We start from the raw sequence: 19,816 nt of genomic DNA on the forward strand, positions 1-19,816 counted from the left end.
CAAAATGAGCTGCCTGAATATCCAACCAACCTTTGCTGCAGTGCAAAGCAGGAAGACCCAACAGTAGTAGACCTTTAGATATCTATGTGTACGTCTGTGTTTTAGCGTGTCAAACTATGCCAGAGCTGTGGCAGAAAAACATTAAAGAATTATCCTCGCAGAAGAACATAACCTAAAAGATTTCATGGAAAGATCTCCTACAAGTCTCCAGATGTCTCCTCCATCCCTCCTTGCGCAGTTTAGAGATGTCACATGGACCAGCGCAGGCTCAGGAGCCCAGGAGAGGTGAGGAACCAAATGCAAATTGTATCTGTACATATCCATGAGAAACGCACCAGCACAGAACTGCCAAAATCCACCAAGTCCTGCACAAGCAGACACCAGAAAGGGATAGATTTTTTTCAGAGCACCAAGGACTTCCAGAGACCCCGTGAAGATGAAAACAACAGCCAGAATGAGCCAGATGGGCAAAACAGTACAGGCAGAAACCCTCTGGTGCCCATGAGAAAATGTTTTTCAAGGCATGACCCTTTTGTCTCTGATCACTCAATCTTTATACCCTGGGGAAGACCTATAAAATCTGTTGAAACATGCGCCTATCAAGTAAAATATATAAATCGAGTAGATGTGGAAAATCAATAGATGTTGTTTTATGGTATTTTGCTTCCCCCACTCCCTGTATCTCATTCTCCCTGGCAGTGGCAGGCAAGAAATAAATATTAAATATAAATATTCGTACTCTCCCTCCTCATCCCATCATTTTGTGTCTCGCGAAGGCTAATAAGCTTGTAGAATTACCTGAGGTCTGCAGGTGGTAACTACTTCTTTCGACTTGCCTAAATGTCCAATTTAATTAGATTTGGAGCATTTCCTCTCATCTTATATTTAGCTTCAATATTTATGTTTTGATATCAGTCCCTGCGTGCTCGGGATTTTCTCATTTTTTCAGGTGTGACGGTTCATCTAATAAAAGGTATGAGCTCACCCTCTTTGGTTCTGTTTAACACATGAAGGGAAGGGGCTGGATGGTGTATCTCTGAAGGCTAAGGGAGACTTCTTTTAAATTTAAGAGTTGCTTGGTAGTCTTTCTATCACCTAGCATCTTGGGTGCTCTTTGAGGACGTGGATGCGTTTCTTTTCATCCAGAATTGTAGTCAATACCTGTCAGAATGAAGATTGCTTATTAGACTTATAAAATTCAAACAGAGCATGACAGTACGCATCCTAGACAAGCAGACACTGGAACTGGGCTGATAAAGGCTTGAATTACTTGAAGAGAGCTTAACATAATTGCTGGTTTTCTCCTGCAAAGAGATTTCTACAAAGCATATAAAAGCAGCGCTTAAAAAGAAATGATTTGTGGCATAAGTGGTGTGATAAACATCCGAATATTAATGTGGTGCTGGTAAAGAGCCATGTAAATTTGTGTCTTTAAGCATTTGTTTTCCCTAATTTAGGCATGCTGAGATTCATTTGTCTGATTATCAGTGTCTCATGTCATTTGAGGGTTTCCTATTTGGTCCCATGCTGACAGCCCAGAAGGGTTTGGGTCTCCTGTAGGTTGTGTTCTTGGTGACCCTCAGGCTGGGTGCTTTGTCCTGGTGGCATTTTGGACACTGCAGTTGTCCAGTGATTTGGTCGATGTTCAGGCTCACAGAGATCACAGTAGGAATAAGTTGGCTACAATGTCTACTCCATTCCTGTTGCAAAACAGGAATCTTCTCCTGTGTTGTTGTGGATATTTTACCTACACCAATTAAAATAATGTGAGGGGACTTTCGAACTTTATTATTCATTCTTCCCTTGGTTGGTGGCAATTGTGGTCTGTATGGCGCATGCAAGTCCAGGACATCAAAGACAGTAGCAACTCCAACAGTGAGAGAATTTCTGCTTGTTCTTAGAGATGCTCACTCTATTTTTTAATTTTTTTTTTTGTTGTTTGCATACTGATCTTTTTCTAGAGATTCCTGTGGCCATCCACATCAGCACTTTGAAGGTACATCTTCATCTTCTCTGCTTGGATGGCTGCTTTATTACAAGATGATCTGTGGTTGGACTGCGTTTAGCAGATGTCTGTGAGGTATGGAGGAGTCCATGGGTGACTCAGACACGCGTGCACAGACATATAAGCGTTGCGTAGGTACGTAAGTGTACAGTGACACATACATGAGAGGGTGCGTTTGTGTGCATGTGTGGAAGAAGAGGTTGTGTGCGTCCGTATTTCACAGGTCCATCGTCTTGCAAACCTGACATGGCCAACATAACCTTGGTCTCTCTAGCCAAGAAAATATCTCCAGTCTCATTCACATCTTGGCAGGAGCTGGGCATGTGATTTTACTGGGGCAAGTTGATTCATCTCTGTTTTTTCTGTTGAGCTGGAGCCAACCTGAACTCATGTTTATTTGAAAAACTTCTCTCTTGAAGTCTGGTTATTTCTCCAGCACCCTCTGTTAACTTTCACTTGTCTGTAACTCTTGTAGTTCAGCTCCCCTCCTGTTTCCATGCATTTGAGGTAAAAATACAGGGCTGGATTCTCAGCTGGGATAAACCAAAGACACATAGTTACAGTGATGAGGCTGCTGGGTTTACACCTGCAGTAAGTGAGAAATCCAGATGAACGGACCAGCTTTGCAATGGGCTCTGACAGATGAAGTCTCTATATTGAGACTTTCCCATGAGCAGCAGCTCAGCACCAAGGTCATTCAGAAGCAGCACCCCCACTTTTCATTGCTAAGAGACTGCGCACCCAGAGAGGACTGGCTGCGACATGTTGTCCCCAGCCAGGGACTCCTATGGCTTCATCTGGTGTCTTGGAGGATTACAATGCTTTCCCTCAGTAAGATTGGGTGATGCTCGGGGGGTGATGGCAGGAAGGTAGGTAGCTGGACAAGCCTTTTCTCGCTCCATCCATCCTAGTTATTTGTGCTTCAGCTATGAAAAGCTGACTATGGCTCTCTTTGAAGCTAACCTCTATGTTGTGAAACTTTGCTCCTTTCGTTATTGAGTCGACTGCCCTGTGTCCTCCTTCCTCTGGGACCACAGCCAAAACTTGCGTGAATTTCCCAGAATAACTCCTGGTTTTAGCCCCATCATCTCCTGGAACATTTCTTCTAACCAAAGCCAAGCTGACTGTCCCCATGCCAAGCCGAGCTGCTGCAAAGCCAATTGTGAAATGTTCTTGTGTGTGAGGATGCTCTCTTTTCCCGTAGCTGGTGCTTGTAACAGGTGTGGATGGAAGGACAGGCTACTGTGCTGACCCAAGCCCAACTGTATTGTCTGGATGAGATATTATAACTAGATAAGTCTTCTCTGTGCTTGTAGAAATGCCCATTTTTATCACAGATACATGGCACTAAGTATCTTGCAGAGGTCTGATTTCCTCCAAAGTTTCCTATAGTAACATTAAAAGTGATTTCCCACTTTGTTCTGGACTCAAAGCTCTGGAGAGTGTCTTTACGGCTCAAATGTCTTCACCACCACAGTAACAGTGTGAGAAATCCCTCATCCTTCAGAGCCTTGTGTTGGCCTCACCCTCATATGCTGTTTGTTCGCATGACTCTGGCAGTGTTTGGCTTCTGCTGAGACATTCAGAAAAGCAATTAGTTAAAGCTGAGGGGCCACCACTGCTGAGACAATCCATAAGTCAACAGATAAAGAACCTAAACCAGTTGTTACTCAAGGAAATATCAACAAATTACTAAACTAAACAGTCTATCTCTGGGTTGCAAGGTACATCAATCCCAGCTGATGGCTGGTGTAACTGGCAGTTTCCATTGCTCTGTGTAACGTGGAGAACATCTGGAGCAAGAGGAGTTCAATCAGTGATTCACTCTTTTCCCAAAACACTGAGTGCCAAAATGCATCTCCCTCAAAATCCAAGACTTTCTCACAAGCACTCCAAAGGTGTCACCAAGCACCCACACACCTGATGGGACTGGCAATGGGGTTGATGCTGCCCAGTTCCTCTGGGATCTGCTGAGCGGGGTTTATCCATTCAACTGGTTTCCCACTTTACACCGAGATTTTTAGTCCAGTGTGTCACTATGGCCAGTCCAGCCCAGTCGTGGCTTCTCTGTAAGTGAAGTTATTTCTTTAGCTATTTCTTATTGCTACTGTCGGGCCTTACTTTTGGGTTTGTTTTACTAGGATCAAGTTACCATTTTATGCCAAGTCACTTGAGGGAGCTGCAGCCTGGTTTGAACGGGAGGACTGGGCAGCAGTGGGAGCACTCTTCACGCCATCAGCTGTGCCAACAGAAATCACAGAAGGTTGGAGAAGGCTTCAATGGCCGTGGCCTGCTGACTCTGCATCCCCTTACATTCTTGCACAATTTCGAGCTCTGAAGCTTTAGCAATACTGCAGGTACCACAAGACTGACACAGGTTTGTGAGCTGGCAGCAGTGTGAGGATGTATCTTACAGTAATTCTTTGCTTCTCTGGGTTTGTACTGGGAGATGTCACAGAGTCACAAAATGGTTAAGGTTGGAAGGGACCTTTGGAGGTCACCTCGTCCAACCTCCCCTGCCCAAGCAGAGCCACCTAGAGGTGGTTGCCTAGGACCATGTCCCCCTTAAACATATTTAATTTTCTTTTGAACTAAAACTGTTGTGTCTAGAACTTGGATGAATCCTTTAAAAATAGCGATGAAACCCATTTATCTTTCCAAAGGGAGATTTGCCAAGAGCACTATTGCATTATCTTTCACATGGGGTGTTTGCTTTGTTTTGATTTAAGTTATATCTATTATAATTTTCAAAGACTGCAAATTGGCTATAGGAAACAAAGCAGACAGTCATGTTGTGATGAAGTATCTTCCATTCTGGAGAAACTGTATTCAGTCTCAAGTATCCCTCTCATCTATTAAGTATTGATTTGAGGGGAGAACATTTAACAAAACTGCCAACTGGTTCTGATCTCTTTGACCAGTGAAAATACAGAGCGGCTCCTTAGAAATCAATGAACTCACATTGATTCAGAAATGCTGCCATTAAGTGAGTTAATGGATGAGGACTCTGTGGAGAAAGCTAAATGAGAGTGATCTGATCAAACTGGGAAGCTGGCAGAAGAGGTGGACTCAGCAACTTCACGTTTCTTGGGTGGACCACGAAGGTGTTTGGGCATATATTTGTATGGGTGTGTTTGCTTGTTGCTTACTGAAGCTGGTATGTGGGTGGCCGTATGCGTGAGAAACACGTGAAAGTGTGTGTACCGTGGGTGTGGAATCCAGGAGGGAGACTGCCGTATTAAAAAGAAACAGTGAGCTGAGTTGATCTGGAAAAACTTTCCATTGTGGTAAACAAAATAGTTCTTCTAGACTACAAAATAAAAGGGCCAGGGGTTGAGCTCAACTGCTAGAGGCTGGACTATCCTCGCTTCTTAACTACTTCCTTACTCTTGGGATGTGCTTTGGACACCTCCAGCTATGCCTTTCGAAGACCAAGGCATGATTTGGGGAATAATTCACTGCAGTGGCCATTTCCCACCGTAGTCTCCCTGCACTGTCTTCCAGTGCTACCCGAGCAGACTTAGACCCTTCAACACCTTTCCATGTCCTTGCATCCCACCCCAGGGCAGGCACCTCAACCCCTCACCTTCAAGTCATGGAAACTCCACCCTGCTGGGCTGCACCACAGCCAACTACTTTGCTTTATATGAACTGACCTGAAGAAATAAACAAAAATAATAATCATCATATTTTTGGGCCACAGGAAACTCAAGACCAGTTGCCCTATAGTGTGGATGCAAACTGAGGGAGCCGGCCCTACGGAAAACAAAATTGATTGCCAATAAAGCATTGCTTATGTATCCTGTACTTTGGGATCAGTCTTGAAATGTGCCCAGGAACAGTCTGGCCTCAGCCAAATCGCTGACAGGGCACTCGCACCCATCAATGGTACAGACAAGTTTCAGTGCTCGGAAACTTTCCCCGGTGCTGTTTAATTCACTAGCGTGGGTGTAGCTCTAGAAGTCCCACTCAGAGGTAACAAAGAGACTGTACCCAAACAGCTGACAAGCCCTTGGCTTTGAGGGATATCCCTCATCATGTAAAATTGGCTAACCTGGCAGCAAATCACTCCCTTCAGATCCCTGAGCTCTGTAGATTTATACAATAAGGGTGGCTGAAGTACTCCCAGATTCTCCCAGACTTATAAAATTACTCTTTCAGTCATACCGTTCACGATCGCTGAATCAAAAAGTGTTTCGTGTTCGAAACTTCTGAAAGATGTCTTTTTGTTCTCCTGCTGCATGTCCCTGGAGAAGGGCATTGTGCATCCTGAGGATTCACAAGGTCAGAATGGTCAAGCAACAGTTATTCAAGGAACAGGGGAGACAAGGAAAGATCCCGTGAATGAGGCCGAATAAGATGAAGGGCAGTTTTTGAGGTCTGGTGGAAATAAGAGTCTCAGAGAACTGTATGACCTATTGACATATAGAAGAAATGGACTTGTTCAGTGTCGGGGGAGAGAGCTGAGGGGTTCTTAAGAGTCTTCAAGGAGGTAATAGGGAGCTGTAAAAGTGGAGGGAATAAACTCTTTTCCATATCCAAAAGGAGAAGGATAGAAATCATAGGTTTATGCTACAACAGGGGAGTTTTAGTTAAATGTTAGGAAAAGCTTCCTGATGGTAAGGGTAGTTCAAAACCTGAAGGGATTTTGGGGAAGGGCTTCCATCCCTGGAGGAAGAGGGTTACAAGCACATTATCAGATACATTACACTTTATTAGGACAAAGCCTCAAAGCAGAAGGTGGACAAGTGCTTCTTGATGTCCTTTCCCATCATGTTTCAGTCTCCAGGGATCAGGGCGATGAGTACATCTGCGTCTGAGCATCACTGAGTCTTGTACCCGTCCTCTCTAACATCAAAGACAGCTAAAAACAACCCGAGGGAAGGCAAGCCATTAGGAAAGGGTGACCAAAGCAGTGGCAGGCACAGCGCCACCTCCCTCCTGCTCTCTGGAGTGTCCTTCTGCCGGGAGTTGCTAGTTGGCTTGAGGCATCATATCGCTTTGAGGAAAGAGCTGCTCAAGTCAGACACAGTGATCCACATCTCAGCCCTTTGCTCAGAGCACAGGAGACCAGCACCGGGAAAGTGTGGTGTGATCAGCTGATCCTTGGCCTCCGGGGTTGAATTCTCTTCCTTGCTTTGCTCTATGAATTTGGGACAGAGCTCTGATAGAGCCTCCCTTTAAGCAAAACCTGTTCTGTGTGTTTTCTGGTGGGGACAAAGCCTCCTGCTGCATGCATCTGGCCAAAGCCATTGCTCTGCTGACACCAGCACTGGCCTATTCAGTCAATTCTTCATGGAGGAAGCAGGGAGAGGAGCAGAGAGAAATCCCATTTCTAAGAGGTGTGCAAAAGAAGGTGAACTTTAAAAAGGGTCAGGAGTCCTGTGGTTAATTCCTTGCCCTGCTATGGACTTCCTGAGTTTCCCCCACAAGTTGTTTAGCCTTTCCTTGCCTTGGCTTCCCACTCTTAGGAGTGGTTTTGTTGGCTCATAGGGTGTAGTAAGGGTATTGTTGTCAAAGGAGCTCAGACATAAGGCATAAGGACACTATGCTCTAGGACAGTGACATTGTGAGCAGTCTCATGCTGTTCCACAAGAACACGCATGAAGTCTCATGCACCATCCAGAAGACAGTTTATGTCTATCACTGAATATTATTTGACACTTGGAGAAGGCAGTTGAATAAACATCTTTCTATGTATCATGCCTTTTCTTAATCTTATCCAGCTGCAAAAAACTTCTGGGTTTCTCACAGCTTCTGGTCTGCTGCTCACATTCTCCTTAGTCACGTTCTTTGCTTCATCATTAGCAGTGGGCAGAGAAGACCTGATGAATAAGGATGACCTCTGGACTCTTTCTTCATCAGAAATTATGTCAGCTAGAGTAGGAAGACTTTAGACACTTGCCTGAGATCTCTGGCCATGCCCTAGGAATGACGGGGATGAACGAAGTCACAGGACAGCTGAACTGGGAGGGATCTCAGGAGGTCTCTAGTCCACCCTCCCTGCTGGAACCACGGTCAATGAGAGCAGGTTGGGCACTGTCACGTTATGAATATCTCCAAGGATGGAAGCTCCACAACCTCTCCGGGAATCCTGCTCCAGGGTTTCACCACTCTCACAGTGAAAAGGTTATGTTTAAATGGAATTTCCCATTTTCCTTTGTGCCTGTTGCCTCTTGTCCTGTCAATGAACACCACCGCGAAGAGCCTGGCTCTGTTTTCTTTCCTCCCCAACATCAAGTATTTGTACACATTAACAGGATCCCCCAGAACTTTCTCTTATTGATGCTAAACAACGCCAGCATTCTCAGAGGAGGATTAATCTTACCTAACATGTAAAAATTAAAATTCAAGTCTAAACCAGTCACCATGGACTCCTTTAAAGGAGAGAAACAGACACCAGTGGCACATACTTCAGCTCCCTTATCCCGCAAATCTCAGGTGTGATTCAATTGCCTATACATAGCTGCCAAATACCATTTGAGATGGTATCTAAGACATTATTATGGGACTGGCAGGTGTGACACAGGATTTACGAGAGACCAACGTCCTTCTGAAAAGGCCGCTGGTGGCCAGGAGGAATATCTTGGAGGCCCAAAATGGGTTTACATCTTCATGAAAGCAACTGACTCCACTTTCAAGGTAGGAGCCACTTGGCAGATTAAGACAGCTTCGCTTGGATGGGCACATAAAGGTGTCTACATGTGAGCTAGAGGCAGGATTTAACTGCTCAGCATTTGCAGTTGGAGCTGTTTGAGAGTGATGCCCTTGGGCTGCCTACTTGTTTTTGTCCAGAAGGGAAGGAGATCCTAGGGAAGAACATGGCAGGTCATGATCAAGCCAGGGTTAAAGCTGACCTCTGAATCCAGTCCTGGGTGTCAGGAGGGTTGTGCAAGTATATGAAGACAGCAGCCATAGAGACAGGGAAAATGAAAATACTGGTTATGAAGACTGAACTTCTGCATGGGAAAAATATTATCCAGCTTTATTACTTGGGACCAGAGAGCTTATGTTAAAGTTGTGTTCCAGAAAGAGCTTTACCTCTAGAGGTTAACAGCAATAGCTATGAATAGCTATCCCAACAATAAACCCAGTGTCTTTGCCCCCTTAGAAATGAATGAGAAAGAGGAGCAAGGAAACTTGAGTGGGACACCTTCTATGTGTGTCTTGATGCTGCCCTAGGATCAAGGTTCAGAAGGTTTATGTTGAGGCTGGGGACAGAAATGTGTGCTCAGCTGGATTTTAAGTGAAAGGCTGGCTTAGCTGTGGGTGGATGAGGAGTCTCAAAGCTGGTGTGAGGATCCCTATGTCATTGGAGAGAACAGGAGCTGCCAGATAAAATCCTCACCTCATCCATCATGACGTCTGTTTCTCATCCCCACGCCTGGCGTTTAGGGATATGCTGAACTCCAAACGCCCCCAGCCCCAGCAGCCCCTTAGGGAGCTTTGCAGGCAGCTAAAAACCAAAAAAGCCTATAAACTAGCTTAAATTATGCCAGGGGCTCCACCAACCCCCTGCAACTTTTGGTAACAGGGGTGTAAATTTACACTTTAACACCACAGAGCTAAGCTCAAGAGTAGTGGTCCTGAGGTGAGAGAAAATTGTATGTCGTTAGCAAACAGAAGGTGATGGATTGCCCTTGTATTTTCACTATCAGTTACGTCTGTACAAAGTGAATATAAAAGGCACCAGGATGCTGGTACCTTCCCTTCTATTTGCTCTGTAGTGGTAGGGGAGAACGGGGCTAGTTTTTATTTGACCAAGGTAAATGTGTTGCTTGTTTTCCTTCTGCGTTCCTAACAAGTGAGGAGCAAATATACATGTCAGACATGACCGAACAGGGAAAACCTGCTTCTTCCCTGCCTGTGAAATGCAGTGACTTGTAATTCAAACTCCATATAAAAAGGCAACTAGAACTGTGAAATTGGGCATTAGGAGAAAGCAAATTTAACCTTGTTTGTGGGTGGTGGAACAGACCCCTCTGCATTAGCAAGCAGGAGGCAAAGCACCGTCAATATTTTTAATGAATAAAGAAGATAAGATTTCTCTTGCCGGAGATGTAGAGAGGATGGAGTAAAAGCAGGTGCCTTCCCTTGAAGGAGTGTTGAATGAAGACACGTGTTTACTGAACACTGCTGGTTTCTTCCTCTTGTAGCACCATCGTCTGCTGGGGGTCCTGAATGGAGCAGAATTGTGATGGGAGGGCATCGACACCAGTGTTAACAGCACTCATCACCGTGTTTCACTCTTATCAGGACCTTTCTACAGTCATGATCAAAACAGGGGAAACTGAGGCATGGGTTAGAAGCCACAGTCACAGGTTTGGGCAGTAGTGGAGGCAGAAAGAGAATCAGCACCTTTGTTGGACTGGTCCTTGAGCTACCTAGTACTCCCCAGCCTGCCTTTGCTCTCCTTTATCCAGTGGGATGGCATTGCTGACACCCTGAGCAACATGGGCAGCAAGAAAGAGGTGGTTTGAGTCACACTTGAGTTCAGGATGCTACTCTGGTGCCCCCAATTCCTCTACCCTACCACTGTGCCCCAAATTAGGAGCCTTGATTCCTTCTCATGGCTCATTCCTTCCATTCCCCTTCCAGCACCTCTGAGATTGTGACATCTTACTTGGACCGGAGGGCAGTGGAACAGGACACTGAGTTCCCATTGCCCACGTGTAATGGAGTTGGGCTCTTGAAGGCAGATGATTTCCCTCTTCAGAGGCCTGGGACAAGGCTTAGCTGCAGCAAAGCAACTTCTCTCCCTGTGTTTCACCCTTTAAGGGACAAGATATCCTTGACATGCCACATAGCCTGATTTTTTCCTTATGTTGCCAGTGGCTTTCAGCTCTGGTAGACCTGTCAGCGTCTCTTTTTATTGTGCCTGTCAGTGCCAAATGATGTTTTCTGTTTTTAATCCAGGGAAATGTTTAAGCCTGGGCGATCTCTGGAGGGGAGATGCTCTAATTAGCTGCTGTGCATAGTAAGGAGGAAGACAGTGTTTTGTTCCCTCTCAAAAGAGCAAATCTGAGCTGCCCATCAGCCAGGCACAGCCCTCCTCGTGCCTGCCAGAGGATGGTTTCTGTTCAGAGGTGCTAAGGAGCATCCCAGCAGAGTGTTGCTGTCCGGGCAGCTGCTGGCTGTCCCTGCACGGGCCAAAAATCAAAACAGTGAGACAAATATCCACCTTTCTGGGCAAGGTGTGTGGTCGTGTTGGGTCAGAGGGAGCCAATGGTCAGGAGCACCTGGAGACAGCCTCGTCTGCCCACAGCTTTGCTGTATGATTTTTTGGGAAAGCAGGTGGGTCACTCCTGAGTTAAGCTTAACTTTCATTGCTAAAAAATGCATTCTTCTGTTATTTTGGGAGGGAGAAAGAGCCAAAATAACATCTGGCTTTTTTTTTCTCAATAACACAAGTATTATGCCCTCTGGAGAGAAATCCCACAGTGTCTCTTCTTGATTAGGGTGTCATTGCTAACCTAGGCAGGCTTCTTGGTGTTAAACTTGCACTTAAGTGTCTCATTAAAGAATTATCTTGGGAGAACTCAATACCTCCTGGCACCAAAAATCCCCACTGAAGGGAAGTGCAGGGTTTACCAATACACTGCATGTTGAAGAATAAACCATACAGCATCACATCTGTCTGCAGGAATACATCAGGAAAATTATATTTTGAACTTTTTTTTTTTTTTTGAGTGGGACATTTGCAGCATGACTAGAAATAATGCAAAAGGCAGGAATATTTTTTGGGGAAAAAAAAAAAACAGTCAAGCAGCTCAAGCTTAGATGCCTTGCTTGTGGGAAGTTAAGTGAGGGCAGATAAGATGACTCCTTGTGATCCTCCCCAGAGGCACAAGATTAAGACCTCTATAAGAAGAGGACCTTATGACTGGTGGGCAGGGACATCTTCAACTAGATGAGGTTGCTCAGAGTCCCGTCCAACCTGACCTTGAGTGTTTCCAGGGATGGGGCATCTACCACCTCTCTGGGAAAGCTGTGCCAGCATTTCACCCCCCTCATTTTCTTCCTTATATCTTCTCTGAACGTCCTCTCTTTTAGTTTTAAACCATCACCCCTTGTCCTATCACCACAGGCCCTATTAAAAATTCTGCCCCCATCTTTCTTACAAGCCTCCTTTAACTACTGAAAGGCTAATGTCCTCCCCAGTGCCAGCAGTGAGGGACTAGACCTGGTCACCCTCTTTGGAAGGACTTGGCTGTACTCAGCATTCCCGGACTGGCGCTGAACATCAGTTTAAGCAGGTACACGCACACACATGGAGCAGGGAAGGAGCTCTGTAGGCTTCTGCAACGATAACGAAGCTGAGTTAATTCCCCCCTGCTGCATTTTCCTCCCTCTTTGGTCATTTTTCTCTTCTGGGTCTCTGTTCCCTAGAGTAAAATGGAAAAAAATATTTTTTTTAATATCTGATTTGTTTCCTCAGGAATGTTTGCCCTGTCTGTGGACTGGTGAGGCAGGGTTAATTTTTGCTATTCTGGCAGGGATACTTGTACGGGTGCTGGTCCCTTGAGCAAATCCATGGGACAGAGCCACACACAAAGTCCCGTAAGTACCTCTGTGGGAACCTGCTCTTATAACACCGGTTACACAGAATTTAGCAGGATCTAAATGCTATTTTCTTGCATGCCATTAGGTGGTGATGGAGGAAGCAGAATAGACACGATCTGCAATCTGAAGAGTTTCAAGCCAGGAAAATCAGAAAAGTCTTTAAACTTCTCACAAAGGAAACATTTCTTTGTCAGATGCTCAAATAAATGAAAAATGATAGGGGAGGGTAATGCTGCTTGTGTGTGAAAGAGGGAGAGCTGGGGAAGGGGGAGCAGATCGGCAAACGGAGTTGCTGCTCTTGAAGAGGGCAACGAGGACACAAAACTCAGTGTTTTGGTAGGAGAATTACAGGGGGATGAGAGGAAGAAGAGCAAAGAGATGAAGGTCTGCAGATTTTCTCCCCTGGGCTGCTGACACAGGTGGGGAATGAGGGTGGGAACGGGTGGGAGGCACCACCGGAGCAAGATGAAAGGAGGCGTGTGAACCAAACAGGGCCATGGCGGCTTGATCTTTGGAACAAAACCTTCCTCAATTGAGGTCTCTTGAGGGGTGATGTGTGAAAACTCAGAGTTTGATGGGAATGGGAAGGGAAAAAAAAGCTTACTTAGAATAAGCGAACAACCACATGCAAAAATCTCAGCGCTGCTTTGCTCTCCTTGTCTTCAATTTAGTGTGATGGGCTGGTCTGGAAAATGATAAGTCATGTCTTCACCAGCCTCATGGTGTCACATCACCAGCCAAGGAGACCCGTTGGGTACATGAACACCCTGCGGGAACTATGTCTTGCAGCAGATAACATTTATCATAGAATCATAGAATAGTCTGGGTAGGAAGGGACTTTTAAAGGCCATCTAGTCCAACCCCCCTGCCATGGGCAGGGACATCTTCAACTAGATGTGGTTGCTCAGAGCCCCATTCAACCTGACCTTGAGTGTTTCCAGGGATGGGGCATCTACCACCTCTCTGGGAAAGCTGTGCCAGCATTTCACCCCCCACATTTTCTTCCTTATATCTTGTCTGAATGTCCCCTCTTTTAGTTTTAAACCATCACCCCTTGTCCTATCACTACAGGCCCTATTAAAAATTCTGCCCCCATCTTTCTTACAAGCCTCCTTTAACTACTGAAAGGCTAATGTCCTCCCCAGTGCCAGCAGTGAGGGACTAGACCTGATCACCCTCCTTTCTGCCACTAATCCTATTCCAACGCAGCAGTTAACATTTTTGTTGCTTTTTACCTCCTTTATTTTTTTTTCCATACCTGCCCTGTATATCCAACAGGGGTAGTTTTCACTGTGTTGCTAAATGAAGTACTTGGAGGGGGGCTGAAAAGACTTACAAGGACTAGGAGCCCCAAATCTATGGCATTTGGTATCTGTTCCTGCAAAACCCCAGCCTTCAAATAGTGCTTTTCTAGCCAAGCCAGTGATGGATGGGATCAGCAGTGGGATCAAGCCAATGTTACACCAGTGCAGGGACTCTTTGCCTCCAAGAAGCCTCCAAGAAAAGCCAGCACCGGGACCAGAGGGTAAGAAACCACTGCAACCAGTTTTGCTGTAGCATGTCCTGCATCTTTACAGACTTTAACAATGAGAAATCGAATTAAAGCCTCGAAGGTTCAAATGCTTTAATATGAAAAGCTTCTGGTCCTTTGAAGGAGAATTTCCTTCTTGATATTTCCTTCTGGATGCTCTTCTCAGCACCCAGAAGGAAATATTCAGTGGTATATCTCTTGTGTCTTGGGTGCCAACACGTTGTGTTTTTCCCTTTCTTCCCCCGCTCAGAGCTTTTTTTTTTCCTTGGTGAGGGAATAACAGCCCTTCTCGTCTGGAGGAGCCTGTCTGATTTCAAGCCTGCACTGAGGTGTTTGAAGCTGCTCTGTGTAAAAGTGAAGTGCCCTTAGAGCTAGATGATGATACTTGAATCCTGAGACCAAACTCAGCCGGTGAATAGGGCACGGGAGAATTGCAAGAAATAAGAGATGTTGCCTGAGGATGAGGTGTTGAAAACAGCAATGGCAGAGTCTGGACACCCAGACTGGAGAAGCTGCTGATTTTGCCTAGTCTGAATCCAGGAATTGCTTATGTTTCGTTTAACCTGATTCTCTCAGAGCATCATATAATTGCAAGGCCTCTTGTATCAAACCTGGTTCTTGATTTTCAGAGATGTGGACGTTTCTTCTTGGGCCAGCCTGGGTCTTACTCCCTTATAGAATCATAGAATTGTTTAGGTTGGAAGAGATCTTTAAGATCATCAAGTCCAACCATTAACCTAACACTGCCAAAACCACCACTAAACCATGTCCCGCAGCACCACATCTACCTGGCTTTTAAATACCTCCAGGGATGGTGACTCCACCACTTCCCTAGGCAGCCTGTTCCAATGTTTGATAACCCTTTTAGTGAAGAAATTTTTCCTAATGTTCATCCTAAATCTCCCCTGGTGCAACTTGAGGCCATTTCCTCTTGTCCTATCACCTGTTACTTGGGAGAAGAGACTGACCCCCACCTGGCTACACCCTCCTTTCAGGTAGTTGTAGAGAGCGAGAAAGTCTCCCCTCAGCCTCCTTTTCTCCAGGCTAAAGAACCCCTGCTCCCTCAGCTACTCCTTATAAGACTTTTTCTCTAGACTCTTCACCAGTTTCATTGCCCTTCACTGGACACACTCCAGCTCCTCAATGTCTTTCTTGTACTGAGGGGCCCAAAACTGAGAAGAGTATTTAAGGTGCGGCCTCACCAGTGCTGAGTACAGGAGGACAATCCCTCACCAAGTCCTGCTGGACACACTATTTCTGATACGGGCCAGGATGCTGTTGGCCTTCTTGGCTACCTGGGCACACTGCTGGCTCATATTCTGTGGGCAGTCAACCAACTCCCGCAGGTCCTTTGCTCTCCAGCCACTCTTCCCCAAGCCTGTAGTGCTGCCTAGGGTGGTTGTGACCCAAGTGCAGGACCTGGCACTTGGCCTTGAACCTCATACTATTTGCCTTGACCCATCAATCCAGCCTGTCCAGATCCCTCTGCAATGCCTTTCTACCCTCAAGCAGATCAACACTCCTGCCCAGCTTGGTGTCATCTGCAAACTTATTGAGGGTGCACTTGATTCCCTCATCCCAGTCATTGATAAAGATATTAAACAGAACTTGCCCCAGTGCTGAACCCTGGGGAACACCACTTGTGACTGGCCACCAACTGGATTTAACTCCATTCACCACCACTCTCTGTGCCCGACCATCCAGCTATTTTTTTCACCCAGCAAAGCACATGCCCATCCAAGCCGTGAGCAGCCAGTTTCTCTAGGAGAATGCTGTGGGAAATGGTATCAAAAGCTTTATTAAAGTCTAGGTAAACAACATGTTTAGAGTTGTAAAAGCCATTTGGAGAGCAGCAGGAGCAACAGAGGTCCCACCAAATTGCACCAGGCACTAAGGAGACCTCAAGTCCATCATTATTTAATTTTTGACACAGTTTCTTGGATTGCCCCCAAGAAAGGATGGGTGGATGCCATTAAGAGACATACAATAGGCGGAGTCAGAAGTGCACTGGTACGTGCGTGAGCGTGCTTATTTGTGTGCACTGCAGCCTTGGAGAGGCTGGAATAAATATTTGTCTCAGCAGGGATTTAGCAGTGCCTGTATTAGCCGACCTTGAAGGTGACAACAAGCTATGGCCACCACCCCATTTTCCTGATTACTTCTAGAAGTCTTCATGGGTCAGTGGGCAGAAATGGTGCTGCTGGCACATGTCAGTGATAAATACTGTCTTTGTGCTGCTCTGGTGGCAGGAGAAAGCCCAGGCTTTACCGGTTGCCACTGGGTTAATTGGGATTTGTTCACATCTTGAATGCTGGGGCCAGTTTATAGTGCTTCTCCCCGGAAAAATGACATAAATCAGGTGCGGCACTGCTATGCTGAGTATGTTCACTATTCACCACCAGGTTTCTATTTTATTTATTTATTTTTTTTCTGTTTTGTAGGCAATGTCTGCAGCATGAAACAGAATTGACCTGGTTTCTCTTGAAAGGCATAAAATAGGAATGCAGGCTACCTGGAGTCATTAAAAAGCCAATTTTATGTTGTTATAGCATGAATGACACTGCTCTAACCCATTTTGCATCCTGCTGTAGATGTTCTTCATGACCAGGAACGAAGCTGCTTCACCTAAGTGTAGGTTGTTTAAAGAAAAGTAAATGCTCAGATGCTCTAGTGGTGACACCCACATAAATATTTGGATAGGCAGAAGCCTCCTGTGGCAGGGGGACTATGCGAAGAATGCCAAATACTCAGCAAAGGATATAAATGAGTGGTGGAGTGGTTCACCACGTTATTCCTGACGCAAACACAGAAATGTGTTTATAGCCCAGCAACCATGAAAAGATTCTCAATATCTCAGAAAAGTTTGATCCCAATGCTTTGGTGCCTCTTCCATGAGCTGAAGGCAGGTCTGGTACAGTGGGGGTACCCGTGCAACATCTGGACTGTATGAAGCAGGTCGCTGCTTTTCGCCTTCTTACTTCTGCTTAAATTGCATTTAGCTAACCCCTAACCAGTGTGTGTTGGTTTAGCAGTCATCCATCTGCATCTGCAGCTGTCAAAAAGGAAGAACCTGCCATTTCACTAAGCCCAGCTCCATCCTCCTTATGTGTTTCTGATTTCCAGATTGAATTTGTCCAGCTTTAGTTTCCACTCTTTAATTTTTGTCCTGCTAATGAGCCCACCAGTACCCAGGGTTACCTGGGCATTCCCACGAGGCATTTACACACCTTGGTCAAGTCTCCTTTAACTTTTCCTTCTGTTAACTGAACAGATTCAGTTCTTAAGTATCGTAAAAAAATTTCTCACTTCTCTGAATCATCCTTGTAGTTATCTTCTGGATTGGCTCAATTTTTTTTTCCCAGCTGTCTTTTAAAAATAGCTGAGTCACTGTCCTCCAGCTGCAAATTGAGACCTTTGGGCCATGTAAATGACTTCTTTGAGAGATCAGTGTTTCCATTTACATCTGCTTGGTGCATTTTTTCCTCTTTCAAGCAAAATAGAAGTGACCAAGGCTGCCAATGTGCCTCTGTGATTATTGACGTCGTCCTGACCAAGGTGGGACCTCTTAAACATCCAGACTGTGACACACTGATTAGAAAAGCCAAGATGCTCTGGAGGTGCTGGGGAGCTGAAATAAGCTCATTTTCCCTCTGTATCAGCTGGGATACAGCTCCTGGGATGCACATTCATCTCTGCAGAGCGAATCCATTCCTCTTAGTGACCTGGGAGAGCTGGTCTGGACTTTCCTGGGAGCTGCACTGAGTTTCATCCCCGAGTTTGACTACTAACAAACAGTAGCATCTTCACTTAGAAGGAAACTCAGAAGCTCCCCTTGGTCTTTTTGTTGCTCTCTTGAGCAAAACCAGCCCCAAAGAAGAAATCTAGTGGCTGCATAGATATGCAGTACATTGAAAATGTCCAGTTATTTATACTCTAAATGAAGAACAACTATCATCTTTCTTTGCTCTGTTATCATGGTCTGCAAAAACCCTTCTGATAGGTAGAGATCAAAGCAATTTTATTGATGGTGTATGTGAAGGAAGGGAATTGTACCAAACTCCAGCCTGAATAGGAGCTGCATCTGCCTTGCTGGGTAGTGTGTGTGTGTGTGGCCTCGGTCCCTTCAAGTCCTCAGCAAAACCACAGTTGTCACTTCTACGCAGCTGTGAGGGGAAAAAAATGGAGAAAGTGCTGTCTAAAATCTCATGTTGATTGACCGTAGTTTATAGATTGTGTCCGGAGTATTATGGCTTGGAGGCATTTATTGCTGGTAGGGAAAAAACAATTGTCCTCAGCATTTTTGGGTCTGGAAATGATTTAACCTGTCAGACTTTGCTGGAGACTGGGTAAACTACCCTTGTGCTGAGGAGGGTTTGCCTGGCTTTGTAGTCCTGGAGAGAAGCCTGGATTTAGGCTTTTGTGATCGGGAATGCCAGGGAAAGGCAAACGACTGATGAACAGCTCTCTGCAGGGCTCTGCTAATGATATTAAATGGCGTGGCTCAGAGATAAATCTTCATTTCGTTGCTTTCTGGAAAACCCTGTGACCTACGTCACAAGCAGGAGCAGCACAAAGGCTCAGTGCCAGGTTTCTTCACTGGGATGAAAGGATGCAGTGGTGTAGAGCCAGAAATTTTATTTGTGGTCTCCTCAGCGATGCTGTATATCTCTGCCCTGTGGTTTTGGATGTTATCCTTTGTAGCCACACTTTTCAGAGAACTTTGAAAAAGGGTAGGATTGTGGTGGCTGTTGAATAACAGCAAGATGTTCTCCTACTGCAGCCATGGCTTTGGCCTCTGAACACCTGCATCTTCTGGGCATGCTTCCTTCTGAGCTGTGCTCTATACAGAAGTAAATCCCTAGGAACCACAGCTCATTTAACTTGTGATATCACTAGTTTTCTTCATATTAGACTGCATTTCCTGGGGGTTAGAGGTGGCCTGAGAGGACTGGAGGTGCCTCTTCTGACTTGTCCATTAATCCTTAGGAAATGTTGTAGCTTGTATCCCACCCAGTTGGTGGTATGTAGAGAGATGCTTAGTGTTTCTCCAGCCCTTTGTTTGCAGGATACCTGACTCAGTGCAAGTATCTTGGCCAAAAAATTTGGTGAATGTTTGCTCAAAGATTCTCTGGACTTTTGCCATGTACAAGCCAAAGCCAAGGCTGCTTCCACCGAGGGACAAGGAAGGAGAGAAGCAGTCTGCAGCATGAAGCTGCCTGCTCCTTCTTCTTCCATAGCCGGAACTCTGGCATTAGGAGAGAAATGTTCCTATTGAAATGCTCAGGAGGAGGACTGAATGCTGTTGAGGTTTCCCCAGCTGGAAGGAGAGAGCATGAGGAGGGGTTGCCCTGACTCCAAGACTCAGGACATGTTGATTCTCATCCCAGTGGTACCACAGTTTTTTGGAAGCAGTGTGTATTTCTTCCAGGTAAAGTGTATGTCAAGAAAGGGTGAATAAATGCCACAGGCAACTGAAAGTCCTGATGGTGAACCGAGCTCTTGCACTTTCAGGCTGTGGGACCAAACAAGGGGCATCCTTTCAGGGTTCTGCTGGAGGGGTGTCATTTCTGAACACATGGCATGGCTAGAAACCCACAGCAGGAGAGTTTCTCAGAGGTTTCTATCAGCATAGGAACAACAAGACAGGCAGGAGCTTTGTCAGCACAGTCAGCATTTGCATGCTGCTTCATATCTTGGGCAGCATCAGTTCTGGTGAT

Source organism: Larus michahellis, chromosome 2 (assembly GCF_964199755.1).
Source record: "Larus michahellis chromosome 2, bLarMic1.1, whole genome shotgun sequence".
Lineage (NCBI taxonomy): Eukaryota > Metazoa > Chordata > Aves > Charadriiformes > Laridae > Larus > Larus michahellis.